The following is an 18,940-nucleotide window of genomic DNA, read 5'->3' on the forward strand; positions in this document are numbered from 1 at the left end:
TGTTTCTATTATCATTCCATCATGGGATGACGTTGAGGAGGCTGACAAGAACCTCATGTGGCAGGATATTCAGGTGTCGCCACCCGCCGAAACGGACCTTGGCATTCGCGACGATGGTTGGACTCTTTTTAAGTTTTGAAAGATGGTGGATTGTTAGAACGACTTATTCTCAAACTGAGACCTCATCGAGCTAACAATTTTGTTTAAATGACTCTCACCAATCCATGTTAATCCCAAGCGGGACCCTCCATGGATTAGTGGTTTTCGCAAAAAGAAGGGGTTCTTGGAGTCGCCACCAATGTTTTACTCAAAACATTGGAAAAAGATATAAGGCAATTGATTTTCGCAAATCAACTTCGGCCATTACAACCAGAGTTGGGTAAAGGAGTCGGTTACGCGTGAGGAAGGTGTTAGCACCCCACAACGCCCCTTTCGGGTTCCCTATGACAGATTATTTCATAAATAATAGCGTAAAGTTACTAAATTACCCCCATTTATTAGAAACGATTATAGATAAAATATTTACATGACGAAAGCTCTAAACATGCAATGCAATAATCAAAAAGCAATAAATAAGAGCAGTAAAAGAAAGGATTTAGAAAGAAACCTTCAAAGCGGGCTTTTATATATTCAAAACGAAGTTTAGGAGGCTTTTTGGCGCTCCTTCCCACTACACGTCCGCTCGCTCCTTTCCCCTAAAGATAATTTTTACTATGGAAATCAAAGAGATTTCCCTTCGACTTGTTCGAATCTCAAGCTAATGGCTCATGACTCAAGAACTTTGTCGGATCGGCTCCCGGAGAGATATCTAGGGCAGAGAATAGCTCAAAAACCCAAGAATACTCAGCAGGAGGTTTGAGGAATCTGTAAAATGTGTGGGAGGACGTGCCAATGACGTCCTATTTATAGGATTGAGGCGCAATACGGCCTGGGAGGTCAATACGGCCCGTACTGGGTTTTTGAACTACAGTACGGCCGTATTGAATTTGGTACGGCCGTACTGAAGTTCTAAAACATCAGTACGGCCGTATTGATTTCACTACGGCCCGTACTGAGTTTTTTGAACTACAGTACGGCCGTATTGAATTTGGTACGGCCGTACTGAAGTTCAAAAACTTCAGTACGGCCGTATTGAGTTCACTACGGCCGTATTGCAGTTCAAATGGCTCAGTACGGCCGTACTGAACCTCTGGGAGGGTGTATTGAGCTCCAATCCTCGCACACCCTTATTCTAAGCTACTCTAAGACTTCTAAACCTACAAAGAATCATCCTAGGGTCTTCCAGGAGTCCTTCCGGCTGACTTTCCTTCGGTCTTCGAGAGTCTTTGAGTCTTATTTCCGACCCGGACAATTTTAGGGGTCTACAGCTGCCCCCCCTTTACTTAGTCAAACGGCTTTTTGGTGTACCGTTTGACAAGTAAAGGAGTTGACCCAATTGTCCGGGGAACAGGCCATCCTTTCGACTTGTAGTGTCTTCGGGTGGGAAAACTGTTGAGTAGCCTCTCCAGGTTGAGTATTAGTCGTCGCCTCTCTAGGCTCGTTTGCATACCTCGGTGTTTCTGACAACCTCGGTAGCGTGAGTTTGCCCTCTCCAGGGTCTGCATGCCTCCATGTTTCTGACGATGTTGGCAGTTGCATACCTCCGTGTTTCTGACGACGGGGTAGCTGAGTATTAGTCGTCGCCTCTCCAGGCTCGTGCATACCTTGGTGTTTCTGACAACCTCGGTAGCGTGAGTTTGCCCTCTCCAGGGTGTGTATGCCTCCATGTTTCTGACGATGTTGGCAGCTGCATACCTCCGTGTTTCTGACGACGGGGTAGTTGAGTATTAGTCGTCGCCTCTCCAGGCTCGTGCATACCTTGGTGTTTCTGACAACCTCGGTAGCGTGAGTTTGCCCTCTCCAGGGTGTGCATGCCTCCATGTTTCTGACGATGTTGGCAGCTGCGTACCTCCGTGTTTCTGACGACGGGGTAGCTGAGTATTAGTCGTCGCCTCTCCAGGCTCGTGCATACCTTGGTGTTTTTGACAACCTCGGTAGCTGCATACCTCCGTGTTTCTGACGACGGGGTAGCTGAGTATTAGTCGTCGCCTCTCCAGGCTCGTTGCATACCTCGGTGTTTCTGACAACCTCGGCAGCTTGAGTTTGCCCTCTCCAGGGTCTGCGGTTTTGCCCTCCCCAGGGTTGCATGCCTCCGTGTTTCTGACGACGTTGGCAGCGTGAGTTTGCCCTCAATAGGGATTTGATGATTTTGTCTCCACAGTCCACGATGCTGCTTCGACGGTCGTTGTTGATTTTGTTGCCGCTGAGGGCTGGATAATGCAGGGATCCGTCTAGGGGATGTGCAGTTACTCATAGGTTCTTGTGTCCCAACTTTCCATTGCGTAGTTGGTGCCCACTGGGGAATTTCTGATTCCTTGGGGATGCAGACACAAAGATGCTCTTTCTGATGTGAGCGATGCCTTATGATTGGCTGACGTCCTTTCGACGTTTATGGAGTATCCCGGTTATCCTTATTCGGGTGGCTCTTTTTTGATTTTCTGGTTTTGTTGCCTCTGCGTAGGCTGTTATCCGCTGGGGGATTCTGTCGTATTGATCTTTTCTGATTTTCCTTTTTGAAGGAGTGCCTCTGAGTAGGCGAATGGGAATTGAGGATCTTGTGTATCCCAGAGTATTATTTAGAAAGCCTCTGCAGGCTTAGCTTCACTCGTCGCTTGAGTTGGAAAGCCATCTTCCGCTGAGGAAGTCTGAGTCCTTTGACTCGGATGCTTTGTTTTGGACGATCATGCTTCCGTTGAGGAATCTTGCTGATCTTGCTTTGATAGCTTTCACTGGGAATTCGGCCCAAGAGTGCGAGCTGAGATATCTCTGGGGAGTATTATTTCGGCGAGCCTCTCCAGGCTCAGTTATTCTGTATGACTGTTTGATTTTCTGAATTTTGCCTTTTTTTGTCGATTTTTGGTTTTTTCTGTTGGCTGCTGTCATACACAAGAAATTTTTCCTATTTTTCTATTTTATGCGACTGCCTCATGATAAGGTCTTTGAATGTGCAACTAATGTGTGTGATGCACAAAATGCAAGTTTAATTATTTTGTTAATGTTTTTAGAAAAATGAATGGCTCTCCCTATCCTCCTCTTTTTGGAGGAATTTCTGTCGTCGACGTGAGGGAGGATTTCTGTGAGCCTCTTACGCAGGAGATTACGGATTTTATAGGAACCCCTCCAACTTTCTTTATTGACCGATTATTAAAGGAATTTCGTACAATTTTAAAGAAACACCAATTTAGAGGCATAATCACATGGTCAAGAGAGAAGAGAAATGAATAGATATTTAATTGATATTCACAAATGTTTTTACAGAAAGATATACAGAGGGAATTTCTGAAGAATGGCTGGTCAGGGTAGGCTATATACATTGGGCTTAACAATCATATCTGTAATTGTCGCTCTTACGTTCCCCTAATTGCTTCGGGTGAGATGCCTGAGCCAGGAGTGTAGACACTGCAAGACGCTTGCTTCTAGAAGATAATCACTTGAACCGCCTCTCGGTTTTCGGTTCAAGTAATCGTTGCTTGCTTTGTTTTTGTGTATTATTCTTTTGCCCCTAATTTTTGCCTAGGACGTATCCTAGCGGGGATAAATTCGCCTTTGTTTTGCCTAGTACCCTTGTACTGGCGGGCTTTTTATTTTGCCCTAACTTTTGCCTAGGACGCCCTTTTCGGGTTTTCATCCTAGCGGGCCTATGCAAGCAACGTCTTCAAGCATAGTACTTCTTTACCACGTCAGCGTTGACTGGGTATCGAAGTTCTTCTCCATCCATGTCCGTGAGGATCAATGCTCCTCATGAGAAGACTCGCTTCACCACGTATGGCCCTTCGTAATTCGGGGCCCACTTTCCGATTTTGTCCTTTTGAGCCGGTAGCAACTTCTTCATCACCAACTCTCCCTCATGGTAGACTTGAGGGTGGACTTTCTTGTCAAAAGCCCTTTTGATCTTCCTCTGATAAGCTTGACCATGGCATATGGCGTTCAGCCGTTTCTCTTCGATAAGATTCAACTGGTCGTATCGGCTTTGAACCCATTCTGCTTCGGAAAGTTTCGCTTCCATGATTACCCTTAGAGAAGGTATCTCGACTTCGACAGGCAGAACTGCCTCCATTCCATAGACGAGGGAGAATGGAGTAGCTCCTGTAGATGTACGTACTGAAGTCCTATAACCATGAAGAGCGAAGGGTAACATCTCATGCCAATCTTTAAATGAGACAACCATCTTTTGCACTATTTTCTTGATGTTTTTATTGGCTGCCTCGACTGCCCCATTCATCTTTGGCCGATATGGGGAAGAGTTGTGGTGTTGGATCTTGAATTCTTGACACATTTCTTCCACCATTTTGTTATTCAAATTAGACCCATTATCAGTGATGATTTTACTTTATCGGGGTCCACCTCTATGCCCTTTTTACTGACGATGAACCCGAGGAGCTTACCCGACCGAACTCCGAAAGTACACTTGGCCGGATTTAGCTTAAGCTGATACTTGCGAAGCCGGTTGAATAATTTTCTCAAATATTGGATATGGTTCATTTCGTCCTTCGACTTTGCGATCATGTCGTCCACGTATACTTCAATTTCTTTGTGGATCATGTCTTGGAATAACGTCACCATTGCTCGTTGGTAGGTGGCACCCGCATTTTTGAGTCCAAAAGGCATCACCCTATAGCAGAAAGTACCCCAGGGTGTGATGAAGGAAGTTTTCTCGCGGTCTTCCCCATTCATCTTGATTGGTTGTACCCAGAGTACCCATCCATAAAGGAATAGAGTGTGTTCGTGGCTGTATGATCCACTAGTGTATCGATGTGCGGTAAGGGAAAATCGTCCTTTGGACTGGCACGATTCAGATCCCTGTAGTCAACACAAACTCTAACCTTTCCATTCTTTTTAATGACCGGCACGATGTTAGCCAGCCATTCGGGATACTGAGATACAACCAAGAATCCCGCATCTAATTGCTTTTCTACCTCCTCCTTAATCTTTAAAGACCACTCGGGCTTGATTCGTCGGAGCTTTTGTTTGACGGGTCGAAACCCTTCTTTCAACAGTAACTTGTGCTCGACGATATTAGAGTCCAAACCGGGCATATCATGATACGACCATGCAAATACGTCCTTATATTCCCTTAGCAATTGGATCAACTGCTCCCTTATTTCATCACTGATATGGGTCCCAATGTTGACCTCTTTTATCTCTTGGCCCTGCCCCAAATTCATGGTCTCCAACTTCTCTTGATACGGTTGGAGTAGGCGAGCTTCTTGATCTAGCAGTCTTTGCAGATCCGGAGAGATGGTCTCCTCATCACTGTCCAACTTAACCCATTCATCCTCAACTTTCGGATCCCGGTCGGAGCGAACAATCACAGACATAATTGTTTTATCGGTTCTGTTTTTGGTTTAGAATTATTAATGTTAATGAGAGAAAGAGAGAAAAGAACAAATGAGAGAATGATATGTGAAAAATGCCTCTTTATTGATATGTAAAAAAACTATACAAAAAACCCTTATTCATATGAAAAGGATCTCATGATCTCGAGTACTGATCATGAGTCCCTAAAAGAAAAGAAAAATGTGGAGGGGCCCTATCGTGGCTTGCTCTTCTCTCTATTCCTGCTTCGGCAGGGGATTCTTGCTCACGTCGGGTCCTGTCGAATCAAAAGTGACCCACCCAGCATCGATAAGGTCTTGGACCTTATATTTGAGAGCTCTACAGTTCTCCGTTGAATGCCCCGGTGCCCCCGAATGGTATAGACATTTGTCTTGCGGATTGTACCAATCGGGGTAAGGTGGATCAATTTTCCTTGGTGGAATGTAAGCTAGAAGAAGAGCTTGTACTAGCTTCGGCAGGAGGTCGCTATATGTGGTCGAAAGTTTATCAAACTTCTTCACAGGGTTGTACTACGACTTTCCTGACTTCGAAGCGGAGGAAGATGAAGAAATAGTTACGGCGTTGACTCCTCCTTCTTTCTTCTTCCCATAGGTCTTCTTAGCTTCAAATGATTGGGAAGGCCCAGCTAGCTTCCCACTTTTCAGCCCTTGTTCCACTCTTTCTCCAATGGTGATGACGTCCGAGAAGAGCGTTGTCGTGTTCCCTATCATCTTGTCATAATAGGGACCGGTCAACGAGTTTATAAATAGGGACACCATCTCCTTATCCGACAGCGGGGGCTCTATTTGTGCCGCCAACTCCCTCCATCGTTGGGCGTACGCCTTAAAGGATTCATCATTTTTCTTACTCAAGGCTTGAAGATCGGACCTATCGGGTGTTAGGTCGATGTTATACTTGTAGCGCTTGAGAAATGCGTCAGCCAACTGTTTCCATGTACGCACCTGATTCCCATCCAGCTGCATATACCAGTTGAGTGCGATGTCAGCTAAGCTCTCTTGGAAGCAATGGATTAAGAGCTTTTCATTAGTGGCATGTGCAGCCATCTTTCGACAATACATAGTGAGATGACTTTTGGGGCAAGTCGATCCCACATACTTTGGGAAATCAGGCACTTTGAATTTGGGAGGGAATTGGATGTCCCTTACTAAGCACATGTCGGCGGCATCTTTGATATCGAAGTCATGCCCCTCCATAGCCCTCAGCCGGTCCTCGAGAGCGTGGAATTGCTCCTTTGAAATCTCGGGCTCTTTAATTGTAATCCCCGCCCTAGGGGGTACAGCTTGCGGAGGCTCTTGCTCTTGTTCCTCCTCATGATGGGATTCATGGTCACTGTGTTGAGCCCCGTGTTCGTTTCGGTGACGCATGAGTTCCATCATTTGCGCCATTTGCTCCTTGAGCTGCGAGAGCTCGGCTGTAAGCTTTCTATTTTGTTCCTCCAACGCTTCCATTTTCTTGAGTTTCTGCGCGCGCGTGAGGACAGAGAGATGACCAGCCACTTTCTAAAAATGAATGCTTGATCTAATTAGTTTATTTATGGAATGAATACACCCTTGACATGAGCTTGATAATCTTCCATCTTTAAGGCGCTGCCTTTTTAAGACGGAGGTTTACCACCCTCCTTGACTTATGATTTCTCCCCAACGGAGAATCTCAATAGTCATGGGTCTCTTTCGCTTACGTCAAGGGGGTATTGGTGAGCCCAAAATGAATGATTATGAGGATGCATGATGTCTTTTTTGGTAATGATGCACATGCTCCTTACTTTTATTATATTTTCACACATGGTCTTTCCTCTCATGTCATGACATTTTTTTTTTTTTTATGCATGGGGTTTATTCTTAGACCTTATCACGAGGTTTATTATTAATGTACAAACAATGTCACATAGACCTATACACAAACAATTCACTCATCCATGAACAGTCACGAGCGAATCACGAGGTAGGGGTATCCTGCAGAAAAGTGCATATTCAAGGAGGTTCTAACTGTTCTCACTGGTCTGAGGCCCCCAAGGTGCCCCCATTATAGGGACCCAATCCCTCTCGTCGTAAGTCGATGGAAAGTTCCAACGCACTGTCGGACTTGAGTTCATGGTTATCACCTTGAGTGATGTTTTCCGACAACGGTCTACGGGCACCTATAGACCCATTCGACAACCGGCCGTACTAACATCCACTCCCTATGGCTTTCCACTCATGCCCCCGGGTATAGAGGGAACTGTTGTGTGCAAAGGCTCGTGTGCAGTTTATATTTCAAACGATTGCGGAAATTTAAACATCCAACAGTTATTAAAGCCAACTAGGTAAAACATGTTATCATACAAGCGAGGGGTAACGAAGTAATTTTAAACTATTATTTTAGAAATAATCCATCACTAAATGGGACTGACTCTCGAGGCTTCCCCAGTGGAGTCGCCATCTGTCGCCACCCGCCAAAACGGACCTTGGCATTCGCGACGATGGTTGGACTCTTTTTAAGTTTTGAAAGATGGTGGATTGTTAGAACAACTTATTCTCAAACTGAGACCTCATCGAGCTAACAATTTTGTTTAAATGACTCTCACCAATCCATGTTAATCCCAAGCGGGACCCTCCATGGATTAGTGGTTTTCGCAAAAAGAAGGGGTTCTTGGAGTCGCCACCAATGTTTTACTCAAAACATTGGAAAAAGATATAAGGCAATTGATTTTCGCAAATCAACTGCGACCATTACAACCAGAGTTGGGTAAGGGAGTCGGTTACGCGTGAGGAAGGTGTTAGCACCCCACAACGCCCCTTTCGGGTTCCCTATGACAGATTATTTCATAAATAATAGCGTAAAGTTACTAAATTACCCCCATTTATTAGAAACGATTATAGATAAAATATTTACATGACGAAAGCTCTAAACATGCAATGCAATAATCAAAAAGCAATAAATAAGAGCAGTAAAAGAAAGGATTTAGAAAGAAACCTTCGAAGCGGGCTTTTATATATTCAAAACGAAGTTTAGGAGGCTTTTTGGCGCTCCTTCCCACTACACGTCCGCTCGCTCCTTTCCCCTAAAGATAATTTTTACTATGGAAATCAAAGAGATTTCCCTTCGACTTGTTCGAATCTCAAGCTAATGGCTCATGACTCAAGAACTTCGTCGGATCGGCTCCCGGAGAGATATCTAGGGCAGAGAATAGCTCAAAAACCCAAGAATACTCAGCAGGAGGGTTGAGGAATCTGTAAAAAGTGTGGGAGGACGTGCCAATGACATCCTATTTATAGGATTGAGGCGCAATACGGCCTGGGAGGTCAATACGGCCCGTACTGGATTTTTGAACTACAGTACGGCCGTATTGAATTTGGTACGGCCGTACTGAAGTTCAAAAACTTCAGTACGACCGTATTGATTTCACTACGGCCCGTACTGAGTTTTTTGAACTACAGTACGGACGTATTGAGTTCACTACGGCCGTATTGCAGTTCAAATGGCTCAGTACGGCCGTACTGAACCTCTGGGAGGGTGTATTGAGCTCCAATCCTCGCACACCCTTATTCTAAGCTACTCTAAGACTTCTAAACCTACAAAGAATCATCCTAGGGTCTTCCAGGAGTCCTTCCGGCTGAATTTCCTTCGGTCTTCAAGAGTCTTTGAGTCTTATTTCCGACCCGGACAATTTTAGGGGTCTACATCAGGTATATACTTTCACATCCCTTCAATATTATATAACTTAAATACGTTATTTATTATTTGTTGTTATTTTGGTAGCAAAATTTTGACATTCCCAACACTGAGGTCATGAGGAGGAAGATGTTACCTGCCCTTGCCACCAGGTGGAGAGACTTCAAGACTTTCTTGACACGGGAGTATGTATTTGGAGAGCAACAAAATGAGACTCCCTGTTTAAAGTACCAGATTACTGATGAGGAGTGGATGCAATTTCGTGCCACTCGATTGGACCCTTCTTGGCAGGTTAGTTATTGATAATTCTTACATTAACACAAATACTTAAGGTATATTTTAATTAATCTCATTTTCTTATTTGTATTATTGGAGGCCAAAAGAGTAGCTGCCCAAGAACGACAGAGCAAGAATGATGCACCCCATCTATTGTCAAGAGGGGGATATGAATTAGAAAAAAAAAAGAAAATGATGAAGGCTAGGGTAGAGGCATCATGGGTTGAGTCTGCTGACCGTGTGGAGTCACCTCCCCGCTATGAGATGTGGATAACTGTTGTATGGAAAACCGCAAGTGTACGGTTGTCGTCAAGTAATAAATATCGAATCACAGGGACTACGTGTTTGACCTAGAATTACTAGTATTTTAATTTGAATTTTAAAACAGATAGAATGTTTGTTTTGAGATGATAAGATCAGATTCGCTGGTAAAAGAGATAGTAATGCAATTAATGAATAAGATAAAACTTTAAGATAAGATAAGGAGATTTCCGGGAATCTAGGGTTCGCACAAAGAGTTCCAACAATATTGAATTATTATTTTCATTAATTAATTCTATTCCATCTTGAAGGTAGTCTTAACCTAATTTAATCCTTGCACCTTCTCAGGCTACGAGGACGTGTTTAATTAAAATTAATCCCTACTCTCGTGGTAATTACGTTCAATTAAACCCATTAAGATCTTTGTTAATCTATTACTCCTCGAAAGCTTAAATCAACTCTCGTGATTTAACACTCAAGTCTGTTCCTTTAGGTTCCGATAATTAGGTTCTCCTCTCAGTTCATCCCTAATTATCTATGATTATGAAAATTAAGATTAATTGTTTATCATAATTATAATCAAGTTCTCCTCTCAGTTCATCCTTAATTAATGTTATTATGAAAACAATAATGTTAAAGTTCATATATAAAATATAAAAGAACAAATCAAGAATTGGAATAAAATTAAGAAACTAAATAATGCATTAATAAAGAGGTTCTCAGAGGCTAAGCCCTGATCCCAGAAAAAGGGAAACTACTCACAGGAGTTCATAGTAGTTCTCCAAGAAAAGAAGAATAAAAGAAAAGCAAACCTTAGAGTCGATGGCACAGGCGCCCAACCTTCTCTAAGTGTCAAAAACTAAAAAACTGTCTCCGAAAACCAAAAGTACTGTTCTAGGCTAACCTCATCTAATTTATAACCTAAAAGGGTAAAAAGGTAAAACTACCAAGATAAAAATTACAAAAATAAAAATAAAACATAAAACTTAAAAAGCTGGGACGCGAAGTGAATCACGGCCGTGACTGAGAATCACGACCGTGATCTTCTCTGGAGCACATTCATTCACCAAATCGACGCGAAGTGAATCACGGGCGTGATTGAGAATCACGACCGTGATCTTCTCTGGAGCACATCTATGAAGGGTCAGTGGCGTTCACGGGTGTGATTGGGAGTCACGGCCGTGATTTTCTCTGGTGAATCACGGGCGTGATTTAGAATCACGGCCGTGATTTTCCCTGTAGCTCAGCATTTCCTCTTTAATTCTTAAATCTTGATCCTGCTCAGAGAAAACACAACACATACCAAGAAAAGCATAAAATAGGAAAATGATATAAAAATTTATTAAAAACATGAAAGATATGCATGATTATGCTATGAATTCTTGTGAATTAAAGTGCTAAAATACGAGTAAAATACACAACATCAAATAACCCCAAACTTGAACTTTTGTTTGTCCTCAAACAATAATTAGCACTTTGAAAAAAAAATCATCAAGAATTAACTGAGCATTTAAAATCTTCACTCTTAGTCTCACAAGGTCCAATTAGAATCTTAATCTTTCATTACTAGCGCCAACTCTTAGTTTCTAAGAGTTTCATGATGTCAAATCTTGTAAAGCTCATTAGTCAAACGAAGATAATTTAACAGAAATAATTTTTCAATGCTTGTGACACAAATAGGGGTAATATTTTTATTTTTGTTTTTGTCTCACCTAAAACATTTCCCCAGTAGCCAATCAGTGTAGAGAGGATGATAATTTCAAGAACACGTAGCCTCAAAGGGGGTCTAGCTATTTTACTAAACAATTCCCCAGTAGCTAATTAATTCCCTTAGTTTTCTAAGGTTAAGAATATTCTCCCTCTAACCTATGACCTCAAAGGGGTGCTAGGTGATTTTTTTTTTTTTTTTTTTATTACCCCCCAAAAGCTTTTAAGCACGAATTAAAAAGAATTTATCTTCAAGAGACTATTTTTATAATTCTCGATCATTTCAAGCCTCAATACTAAGAACCAAGTGCTAGCCACAAAACCAGCTAATTTTTCAACCTTTTGTTCTGAGACTTCAAGATTCAATTCATCACATTCAGTGTTTTCAAAGACGAACAATTTCATTAAAAATATTTACTTTTCAAACACAAATTCAAGCTGGGATTAACTGAATATGTATATATGCATGATTTTTTTTTTTATTTTTTTTTTTTTTTTTTTTTTGCATGAATGAATGAAATGCGTACATCCTCCTAACCCCAAACTTAAAGATTTGCTTGTCCCGAAGCAAAGAGCTAATGAATGCATGATAGATTATTTTGACAAAATTATAAAATGCATGAATATGCAACCAACCCACAACAGAAAGGAATGCTTGTCCCTAAGCATCAGAGTAAAATAAGGAATAAGAAAGATCTCACTGTGGTGGAAAATCATCTGGATACCGTTGAATGTGCCATTGATACATTTGATCAACCATGTAATTATAATGCTGCTGGCGTTCATCCATTTGTTTCAGCCGGTTATCCATTGATTGAATAGCTGCCAGGATAGCAGCATTGTCCACCTCAGGTCCAGGATGTAGAGGGGGTTGTTCAGGAGCTGCTTCCTCATCTGCAGGAGCCGCTTCCTCAGCTGCTGGAGGTAGGTCCTCTAATGGCTCCAGTGGAAACTGCCGTGTAGCCCGGTTCTTCACGGTGTATGTTGGATTTGGTAACTGGTGGTGCACTCCCGACTGGGTTACTACAAAGTAGTATTTATCATCTTCATCTTTCGCAATGCAGTTCATAGAAGAGCAGGTAGCAAAATTAATAGTACGGCTTCCAGGGAGTGATTCTAACTGGTCCAGCCAAGCGTGATAGCCAAGGTGTTTGGCTATAGTGGTAATGAGGCCGCCATTCACAATCGCACCGTGGCTGGTATTGGAAATACTCTGGAACTGTCGTGCCAAATGACTGCCAGAATCAATAGGCTCCTCTCTGTTTTCCATCATAGCCCATAAAAGTAAAAGGTCGCTCAAACGAACCTTTCCTTCAGAATCACCTCGGGCCAAAACAGTAGAGGCAATAAAGCGGTGCATAATACGGATGGCGGGATGGCGGAAAGCAGAGGAATTACATTTTCCAGCGACCCATTTACTTGTACCTGTCAAACTATACCAAAAAGAACCAGGGTTGAAAGAACTTGGGGTTCTCGTGCTCCCTCCAGTGGGAAATCCAAAAATATTATTGAACTGAGCCAGGGTTAATTCGTGTTCTTGGTTAAACATACGGAAAGAAATCAAACCTTCAGAACAATTTGGCCCAGATAATATTTCCGTGTGGAGAGAGCTCAAGAACTCAAGAACTAGTCGAGGATAAACAACATCATTATGCATGGTAGCAAAGGTTGTCCACCCAATGTTAGTTAACATGAAATTGATATCAGCACGTAAACCCAACTTACGAATAAATGGGAAGTCGAGATACCTGGTAGGATGGATAGTGCGGAAGCGTAATACCTCGTTCCGCTCACGCTGTTCATCGTTCCGATAGAACCTCGGAGGAAGGTGCGGAATTTCACTTGCTTCTTCCTCGTAACTGTGGGTATCGGAAGCGGTGGAGGACGAACCAACGGTACGGGTGCGCTTGGGAGCCATGGATGAACGGAAGGAGTGAATGTGGGAGGAAGAGGGAAGAAGAGGAAGAAGAAGTGAGAAGCTAGGGTTTGGGAGAGAAGAAAAGAGAGAATGGGCAGAGTTCGTAAGTTTGAGAGAAGTGAGAATGTAAAAGGAGGGGGAAAAATATATAAGGGAAAGGGGAATTTCAAAAATCACGGGTTGTATCTGTTGAGCCTCAGCAGGGAATCACGGGCGTGATTGGAAATCACGGCCGTGATTCTCTTTGTGAGTTTTCAAAAATTCAAACAGAGGAGATCACGCCCGTGATTTATAATCATGGTCGTGATTCTCTCTGGAGTTTTCCAAAAAATTTTCCAGAGAAGATCACGCCCGTGATTTAGAGTCACGGTCGTGATTCTCTCTGGAGTTTTCCAAAAAAATTTCCAGAGAAGATCACGCCCGTGATTTAGAGTCACGGTCGTGATTCTCTCTGGAGTTTTCCAAAAAATTTTCCAGAGAAGATCACGCCCGTGATTTAGAATCACGGTCGTGATTCTCTCTAGAACTCTGAAAATATTTTTTTTTTTTTTTTTCATGATGCTTGAGTAGGTTCCTGAAGAACCATAGAGTATAATTTTTCTAAGTGTTCCCCATGGAAATATAACTTCAATCTCTGTGCATTGACCTTGAATATGTCGCCTTTATCGTTTCTGATTTCTACAGCTCCATAGGGATATACTTTTTGAACTGTAAAAGGCCCTGACCATCTTGACTTCAATTTTCCAGGAAACAATCTGAGTCTGGAATTAAATAATAGCACCGAGTCCCCTTGCTTGAATTCTCTTCTGTGTATATGCTTGTCATGCCACCTCTTTGTTCTTTCTTTGTAAATCTTAGCATTTTCATATGAGTCTAATCTGATTTCATCAAGCTCATTGAGTTCCAATTTCCTTTTTTCTCCAGCATCCTTTAGGTCATAGTTGAAGTATTTTATTGCCCACAAAGCCTTGTGTTCTAGCTCTACAGGAAGATGGCAAGATTTGCCATAAATCAGCCTAAATGGAGACATGCCAATAGGTGTTTTGTAAGCAGTCCTGTAGGCCCAAAGAGCTTCATCTAATCTTGAAGACCAGTCCTTTCTTGTTGTAGATACAGTCTTCTCAAGAATCTTTTTGATTTCTCTGTTGGATATTTCTACCTGTCCACTTGTTTGAGGGTGATAAGGTGTACCAACCTTGTGAGTGACTCCATACTTTTTTAAGAGAGATTCAAACTTTCTTTCAATAAAATGTGAGCCTCCATCACTGATCACAGCTCTTGGGACCCCAAATCTTGGAAATATAATTCTTTTGAAGAGTTTAATGACAGTATTTGAATCACTCGTTTGAGCGGGAATCGCTTCTACCCACTTGGACACATAATCAACTGCAACTAATATGAACTTGTAACCTTTAGAACTTGGGAATGGTCCCATGTAATCTACTCCCCATACATCAAAAATTTCTACTTCTAAAATCCCATTTAATGGCATTTCATGTTTCCTGGATATATTCCCTGATCTTTGGCATTGGTCACAAGAATTTACCATCTTCCAAGTATCCTTAAATAAGTTTGGCCAGTAAAAACCAGATTGTAGAATTTTAGCTGCAGTTTTTGACGTACTAGCATGCCCTCCATATGCGGAAGAATGACATGAGTGAATGATGTGAGGAGCTGCTTCTTCTGAGATACACCTTCTGTAGATACCATCTCTACACCTCTTATATAGGTAAGGTTCATCCCAAATAAAGCTGTTAAGGTCACTAAAGAATTTCTTCTTTTGTTGATAATTAAAGTCTTCAGGAAGGACTCCACATGCTAAGTAATTCGCATAATCTGCATACCAGGGACTGTTTTTCACAACAACTGCTAAAAGCTTTTCGTCTGGGAAGCTGTCATTAATAGGGAGTTCCTCCTTTGTTGCTTGGTCTTGTGGAAGTCGAGAGAGATGATCAGCTACTACATTTTCTACTCCCTTTCTGTCCACAATCTCTAAATCAAATTCTTGTAAAAGGAGAATCCATCTGAGGAGCCTAGGTTTAGCATCCTTTTTATTAAAAAGATACTTTAGGGCAGAGTGATCTGTGTAAACAATAACCTTAGACCCCACAAGATAAGATCTGAACTTTTCAAAAGCATAGACGACTGCTAACAATTCTTTTTCTGTTGTTGCATAATTGGCTTGGGCTTCATCAAGAGTCTTGCTGGCATAGTATATAGCATGAACCTTCTTGTCCTTTCTTTGTCCCAATACAGCTCCTATAGCATAGTCACTTGCATCACACATGATTTCAAAAGGAAGGCTCCAGTCAGGAGTTTGCAGAATAGGAGCTGTAGTGAGAGCTTCTTTCAACCTGTAGAATGCATTCTTACAAGAAACATCAAAGTTAAAAGGTACCTCTTTCACAAGTAGATTAGATAATGGTTTAGAGATTTTTGAAAAATCTTTAATAAACCTTCGGTAGAAACCGGCATGCCCTAAGAAACTTCTAACACCTTTAACATCAATTGGAAGAGGCAATTTATCAATTACTTCTATTTTTGCTCTATCTACCTCAATTCCTCTCCCAGATATTAGGTGTCCTAAGACAATTCCTTCTTGTACCATAAAATGACATTTTTCCCAATTTAAGACTAAATTCACTTCAGAGCAACGCTGCAATACTTTAGTTAGATTTAATAGACAGTCATCAAAGGAAATACCATAAACTGAAAAGTCATCCATGAAAACTTCCATCTCTTTTTCTAATAAATCACTAAAGATTGCAGTCATACATCTTTGAAAGGTAGCAGGTGCATTACATAGGCCAAAAGGCATTCTCCTATAAGCAAAAGTACCATAGGGACATGTAAAAGTAGTTTTCTCTTGGTCTAATGGATGAATAGGGATTTGATGAAAACCGGAGTATCCGTCCAAATAACAAAAGTATGAATGCATTGCTAACCTTTCAAGCATTTGATCAATAAAAGGTAAGGGAAAGTGATCCTTTCTAGTGGCATTATTTAATTTTCTATAATCAACACACATACGCCACCCAGTCACAGTTCTTGTGGGAATCAATTCATTATTATCATTTTTAACTACTGTCATCCCACCTTTCTTAGGAACCACATGAACTGGACTTACCCAAGGACTATCAGATATAGCATAAATTACCTTAGCATCCAATAATTTCAAAATTTCTTTCTTTACCTCTTCTTTCATCTTGGGATTTAGTCTTCTTTGAGCTTCAACAGAAGGTTTGGATCCTTCCTCCAAGAAGATGCGATGCATACAAAATGAAGAACTAATTCCCTTTATATCAGCCATAGTATATCCAATAACTTTTCGAAATTTTCTCAACTCATTGAGAAGTTTTTCAGTTTCTTTTTCATTTAAAGCTGAATTTACTATGACTGGATAAGTGGAATTAGCCCCCAAAAACTCATACCTTAAAGATGAAGGAAGTGGTTTAAGTTCTAACTTTGGAGAGTTTTCTTCTTGCCAATCTGTTGAAGACTCAAGAAGACTTTCTACTAGAGGATCTTTTTCTTTACACGGGGGACTTGAATTGATCAAGCAAGCATAATTAGGTTGAATCCCCTCAAGATCTATGTGCTTTCCTCCAACTAGAAAATTCTCCAAGGGATCCCTCAAAATAGATCTCATGACTTCTTCCTCCATGTCTTTAGGCAATATATCAACCCTGCAGCAAATATTTTCAAGAGAAGGTTGTCTAACAGATTTAGCAATATTAAATTCCATTGTTTCATCATTAATGGATAAGGACAATTTTCCATGTTTGACATCTACTATCACGCCTGCTGTAGCCAAAAATGGTCTACCTAGTATGATTGGTATTTGTTTGTCCTCTTCCATTTCTAAAACAACAAAATCTCCCGGAATTAAAAATTTACCTATCTTAACTGGAACATCTTCTAAAATTCCTATGGGATATTTTATAGATCTATCTGCTAACTGGATTGACATTGCTGTAGGCTTTAATTCTCCCATATCTAATTTCTTGCAAATTGATAAAGGCATTAAACTGATACTTGCCCCAAGGTCACATAAGGCTTTTTCAAACCTTAGATTTCCAATGAGACAAGGTATAGAGAAACTACCAGGATCCTTAAGTTTTTTGGGCAAATTATGATGGATCAATGTAACAGTCTCTCTATCATCCAATTTCCTTCGGTTAGCTAAAAGATCCTTAAGAAATTTAGCATATGTAGGCATCTGTTGTAGAGCTTCTACAAATGGAATGTTTACATACACTTGTTTGATCATATTTAAAAAATTTTCAAATTGTCTATCAAGTTTAGTCCTTGCTAACCTTTGAGGAAAAGGAATTGGAGGGTGATAAACAGTTTGAGGCTTTGATGAAGATACTTTTTCTTTTTCTAATCTCTCTTTTTCAGGTTTTTCAACCATAGGAGAAGCGTCTTCATTAATCTCAATATTATCATTTTGATTAGACACAGGTCTGTCTAATTTCTTCCCACTCCTTAAAGTAACAGCATTAACATTTTCAGCTGGGTTTGCAACTGTTTTACCTGGGAACTTACCTGGAGAATTGTTTGAACTAGGCATCAACTGTGCAATTTGATTTTCCAGCATCTTGTTGTGGAGAGTAATATTCTCAACCTTGACAGCAAGGTTTTGAATAGAATTTTCCATTGAATCATTGGTCTGTTTTTGATTAGTGACAAAATTCTCCATAAGGTTTTCTAATCTTGAAACACTTTGTTTAATTGAGGGTGTCTGTACTGGATTTCCTTCCCCATTAATGAAGTGATTGGACGGACGGAAATTAGGTTGCTGATTGCTAGTTCCTTGAACTGGGTTATTCTTCCAAGAAAAGTTAGGATGATTCTTCCAACCAGGGTTGTATGTGTTGGAATATGGATTACTCTTCTCTCTTCGAGGAGTGTCATAGAAATTATGAGAAGCTGCCACCTGTTCAGTAGTATCTTCTTTTTCTCCAGTAAAAATTGAGGTACAATCTACTGCAGTGTGCCCTTGTTCCCTACAAAGGTCACATACTTGATTTGTAGCCACTGAATTAACCTTAGCTTTTTCCATCTTGTCTAATCTTTGATTAAGAGTATCAAATTTTGCTAAGAGTAACTCAATATTGTTCACTTCATATCGCCCCGGAGTTCCTTTCCTTGCTGTGACTTCTCTTTCACTGTATTGGCTGTGATTTGAGGCTACATTTTCCAAAATAATCATGCAGTCATTAATAGGTTTCCCCATGAAAGATCCTCCAACTGCTGAGTCTAATATCATGGTGCTTTGTTGGTCCAATCCTTCAAAGAAAAATTGGATGGTAAGCCAACGGTTGAAGCCATGTTGTGGGCATGCTTGAAGATATCCTTTGAACCGCTCCCATGCTTCATAAATAGTCTCTCCAGTGCCTTGTTGGAAATTAGTGATTTTCTTCCTCAATTCTTTAGTTTTAGAAGGAGGAAAGAATTTCTCTAGAAAAGCTCTTTCACATAATTCCCAAGTTGCTATCTTTTCTCTAGGCACTGTTCTTAGCCACACCTTTGCCTTATCTCTCAAGGTGAGTGAGAATAAGCGGAGTCGCATTCCATCAGAAACTTCATCATCAAATTGCTGGGTCTCACAGATTTCCAAGAACCCCTCTAAGTGGTCATTAGGATCTTCTGATGGTAGTCCTCCAAAGGTGTTCTGTTTGAGCATAT

At 41.2% G+C, this 18,940-nt stretch overlaps 1 non-coding gene across 1 annotated transcript; it reads left to right on the forward strand.

Annotated features, from left to right (window-relative positions):
* Positions 1 to 18,576: 18,576 nt before the first annotated feature.
* On the forward strand, positions 18,577 to 18,683 carry LOC145953618 (small nucleolar RNA R71). Its single transcript, XR_014430901.1, has one exon. It is a non-coding gene; the product is annotated as a small nucleolar RNA R71 (small nucleolar RNA).
* Positions 18,684 to 18,940: the final 257 nt, after the last annotated feature.

Source organism: Cajanus cajan, chromosome 11 (genome assembly GCF_000230855.2).
Source record: "Cajanus cajan strain Asha chromosome 11, NIPB_CcT2T_4, whole genome shotgun sequence".
Classification (NCBI taxonomy): domain Eukaryota; kingdom Viridiplantae; phylum Streptophyta; class Magnoliopsida; order Fabales; family Fabaceae; genus Cajanus; species Cajanus cajan.